Below are 4722 nucleotides of genomic sequence, written 5' to 3'. Positions count from 1 at the left end.
ATATACGTCCTAGATATTCCGTTCTTACACAAAACATTTAATAAGGAATATTGCTATTCTTGTCTCATTGAATTTAAGTAATTCCTATTTTTCAGTATATTCCTATTGATATGTTTTCTTATGTATCAACTGTCGGAGGATGAAGAACGTTAAGTTCCATAGGTTCCATATAATAACCCAGCTAGCACACGGGAGACTGTCTCCCCTGAATCCTTAGAGACTCTCTACAGAAACCAAAGAGACCGTCTCCCGGAAGCGGTAAGCGTCTCCGGAGACAACAAGGAGACGGCCGGACGATACGATGACGAACCCATGACGAAATGTCCGCACTACTCAAGAGACGGTCTCCGATTTCCGATTGATGCGCCATCAAGCGATAACCACGCGAACTACGTCGGACACATCAACCAAGGTCGGTAAAAGCCGATGTTATTGTAGATTTCCATTTGTTTCTTCTGCAATCTATCGACCAAGGAGCCTTTCTTTTACGATCAGAAGGAAAACGAAATATTCTTACTCCGTTTTTCGTGGAATTGGAGCAAATCGGAGCACTGCAGCACACAAATTTTTGAAATTAATTCGTATGCCCTATGCAAACACCATGTAAACAACAGACAGGTGGGAACCAAGATGATCAAACCGAAATGCACTATGGGAGCGTGACACGACCTGCCTTTTACCGACCTTGACATCAACTGTGCGACGGTGGCGCCATCTGTTGTCATTTATCAGCACTAAGAGCAGCGAGCTACAGCCGACCGCTACTTTACTATTCCAAATCAGGATACATTAACCGTCCACTTATAAATCCGCGGCGTATGCGAATTGACATTAAAGCATATTACGCACGAACATGATGTTAATGGACTGCTAGCAACAGCGATGACAACACACAAACAGAAATCTCGGTGACAAACGTAGGAAATGTCAAAGAAAATCAGGCATTTTCAAATATTGGTTTATTTACAAAAAGTATTAGAACAAGCCACATTGAATGTCAGAGAAACTTCAAAGATGAACTCCTATTACATAGAAACAGCTTTTCACAAGGCCACTGGGCATCAAGGGACTGAAGCAACACCTGAAAAGAAAAAGCAGAATTCTCGCATTAAGAAAATGCTACGACTACACAAAAACAATAAAAATGCTTTGAGAACTTTAACACGTATTCTCTCAGGCCAGCTAAAATACTATGCAATGCCCACTTAATAGAGCCAATACATAATGAAAATAACATACTTGATACACAAGAACAAGATGAGATTTTAAAGATAAAATGAACAAAAAAGGAAATCTGTGAAGAATCCTCCCTGAATTAAAAACTGCAGAATCGCAATAACAAAGCTATGCATTTTAGAAAATAGCATCTTCATCCTCACAGCAATATCCCAAGAATGTCACCATGCCATATGTTAAACCCACACTTAAGAAAAAACAATACACGAGGGATTTCCATTGTTCCATATCTTAAATGAAACATCAACAGAAAAACACCAGGCATCTCTGCCAAGGATTAAGTGCACAACCTTCTAATTCTACTGCAAAATTGCATGTCTGCTTCACTACACTGTGGAGATTCATCATGGCTGTGAACCTTGCTCACCATCAGAAGATATTAACATGTTCCATCACAAGGTAATAAGAACAAATTGCCGGAAAATGAAGAAATTAAAAAAATTATAATCACTCAAAATATTGACGAAGAATTTACTAGCAGAGAACTTGGCAAGTTTCACATAATCACCCAACAACAGATAAGTATGGGAACAACTGCCAAAGAATCCATCGATAATAGTTCCTCAATTAGATTAATATGCCCAAAACGGTACGGCATGAGGAATGCAGATATGTGGTCAAACGGGTGTGGAAATGAACCATTTATGTGTCACCTACTAAAAAAATTAAGAAATTTCTATTACTCCATTAAACTGCATCAAATATAAAAATGACAATAAAAAAGGAATGAGATAGTCAATCAAGTACATTAACCAAAACTAATTAAATATCAACCAAATATGAGAGGATAATGAGTAAAATACAACCAAAGATAACGTATAAAGCTGTGCCTCCTAAGATTCTTCACCCAAAATGGTATAATAGGCAGATTGTCGCTGCAGAATAATCCTTATTGTGAATGTCTCCCACCAGCAAAAGAAACCAAACAGGATACATCACTCCGACACCGATAACTCTGCCTATTAATAAAGGAAAGTATCTGTTACTACAGAAGTAAGCTACACAATAACCAAGCAAGATAATGACAACTAAGAACCTACGGAGTTCTAAACCATCATCTCATGTAAACACACAAAAAAACAGCAACATTAAAAAAAAAGTAAGCTGTATCAACACCACTTTCCACTCCCTATGTTTAAGTCATCCAATTCTCAGCTGCGATACCAGAGGAAAATCATCCTCACAGAGAATTTTGGCCACCAGAATCAGAAGAACGATTATCCAATGTTGAGGTCCTTGCTTCACCACCTATTAATGAAGATGTAAAAAATTCCATTACTCCAAACATATAAACAATAAGGGTGGATAAAAAGAAATCAAAAGAAGAACTCACCAAGCTTAAAAACCACCACTATTAACAGGAACATCCACTGAGATGCCAATCAGCCAGTTCCACTTTCCATAGATATTTATGATACCAAGTCAGAAGAGAATCACCCTGGAGTAATTGTTGCCCGCAAGATTCAGAAGAACGATGATCCAATCGTAAGGTTGTTACTTCACCACCTACTAATGAAGATGTAAAAAAATTCTGTTAGTCCATACATATAAACTATAAGGGTGGATATTGATAAATCACAAGAAGCACTCACCAAGATTAAAAACCACTACTATTAACAGGAACATCCACTGAGATGTCAATCAGCCAGTTCCACTTTCCATAGATATTTATGATACCAAGTCAGAAGAGAATCCTCCAGGAGTAATTGTTGCCCACCAGAATCAGAAGAACGATGATCCAATCGTAAGGTTGTTACTTCACCACCTACTAATGAAGGTGTGAAAATTTTCTGTTAGTACATACATATAAACTATAAGGGTGGATATTGATAAATCACAAGAAGCACTCACCAAGATTAAAAACCACCACTATTAACAGGAACATCCACTGAGATGCCAATCAGCCAGTTCCACTTTCCATAGATATTTATGAGACCAAGTCAGAAGAGAAACGCCTTGCAATATTAACAAATGATTAGTATTTCCCCAACTGCACTGATTTATCGGTACAATAATTTACAACCCAATCATAGTTAAATGCTACTCATTGCAGAATCACATGAGTACTGCGTCTTAACCGATTAACCTCATTTGCACATTTGATTGAATTGAACGACCTAAGTTTGGTCGCCATCTCCTTAGAATTATGAATGATCAAAGTATTAAAATTTCTCGCGCACTTAGAAGTAAATATTGGCGCTATGTCAAACTACAAAATCAACTGACTACGTAAACATCAACAATGAACTCATAGTGACGAAAGTAACGTAAAGTATGTGAAAATCATTTCGCGCACCCTATTTGTGAATAAACAGAGATAAATGAGCTGCCCTTATGATTCAGCCCTGAAGATGCGTGCCGAGACGGTACTTGAAACGTTGGCCGATATAAAAACATTAACCCGGAGGGAATCCCGAGAAAAGTTTACCCACAATGATAAATGAGCTTTTTATGAGGTAAATCAACAATCAAGGGGATAGTGAGCCTGTAGTTCACTAAATTTTCAGCATTTTTTCGAATACTTTCCCCAAATTCAAGGTAAATAACGCAGAAGACGAAATTCGAGTGCAAGAATGGGAATTTATTTTTCTTTCCAATGTTATATGCTCCAACTATGTGCAACCATTATCACTAATTTAAATATGCAAAAGAAAAGGTTGCAGTCGTTCATAACGAACTTTACCTGTCCTTCTTACGGAAAATATTCAGGGCCCATTCCAAGGCCACATGGGCCCTACCTCATAATATTCTCACCTTTTAAACCTTCCCTGAACTTTCACTCACCAACATTTTAAAATCAAAATGAGCCAAATCGGTTCTCGAGTATTAGCGAGACTAAAGGACATCAATTCATTATTATAATCTATATCAGTAAATGTGACAATGCACCTCGTGCCACACAACATGGCGGCTAGCCGAATATTAAACATATCAACTTTCATTAATTTTAATGTCTCAAAATAAATCTGCTGTTTACATTAATTTTCCTTATTATCGGGAATTCAACAAAACTTAATAATAGTCCACAGAGTAAATAATAGCGTCGGAAGGATAACGGCCATGCTTCGTAAATATTTTCGACCCGCACGAGGCGATTTGAGATCAACACTAAGGTAGGTACATTAGATAACGAATATTATCACTTATCCTTAATGAGGTTAATGAGTAACACATGAAAATACATGTAAAAGGCAACCATAAGCGAATCGAATACACTACCGAATAAATGACAAAATCTAAGTCCTTTGGGACACGTGAAGACAATATGATAATACCATAAAAATTAGCAGGGATACAAATTAATCAGTACTTACCTCAAACCGGTGAAAATGGACGCAGTTGAAAAAGCGATTGCAAGAACCGGCAAGCTCCAACAATGAGGATAAACACGTGCGGTGATCGTAACTTCGAAGGCAGGACCTCTCAGATTCGAGTTATGGCACAAAGTGAAAGAGACGAAGCGGATGTTGCAAGGGGGAGGAAGGG

The 4722-nt window shown here is 37.8% G+C and overlaps 2 long non-coding RNA genes across 3 annotated transcripts; both read right to left on the bottom strand.

Moving 5' to 3' along the window:
- Window positions 1–944: 944 nt before the first annotated feature.
- Window positions 945–2473, bottom strand: LOC124171048. Of its 2 annotated transcripts, none has more exons than XR_006867633.1 (3): window positions 2353–2473; window positions 2043–2195; window positions 945–1081 (listed from the first exon to the last, which is right to left on the bottom strand). It is a non-coding gene; the product is annotated as an uncharacterized LOC124171048 (long non-coding RNA). The 2 variants fall into 2 exon arrangements; XR_006867634.1 differs by lacking the exon at window positions 945–1081 and adding an exon at window positions 1546–1889.
- A 190-nt stretch (window positions 2474–2663) lies between these two features.
- On the bottom strand, window positions 2664–4301 carry LOC124171058. The gene is made up of 3 exons (XR_006867637.1): window positions 3088–4301; window positions 2829–3004; window positions 2664–2745 (listed from the first exon to the last, which is right to left on the bottom strand). It is a non-coding gene; the product is annotated as an uncharacterized LOC124171058 (long non-coding RNA).
- Window positions 4302–4722: the final 421 nt, after the last annotated feature.

The sequence above is a fragment of the Ischnura elegans genome, chromosome X (assembly GCF_921293095.1).
Source record: "Ischnura elegans chromosome X, ioIscEleg1.1, whole genome shotgun sequence".
Classification (NCBI taxonomy): domain Eukaryota; kingdom Metazoa; phylum Arthropoda; class Insecta; order Odonata; family Coenagrionidae; genus Ischnura; species Ischnura elegans.
Note: the sequence above shows the minus strand (reverse complement) of the source record. Positions and strands in the feature narration are given on the sequence as shown.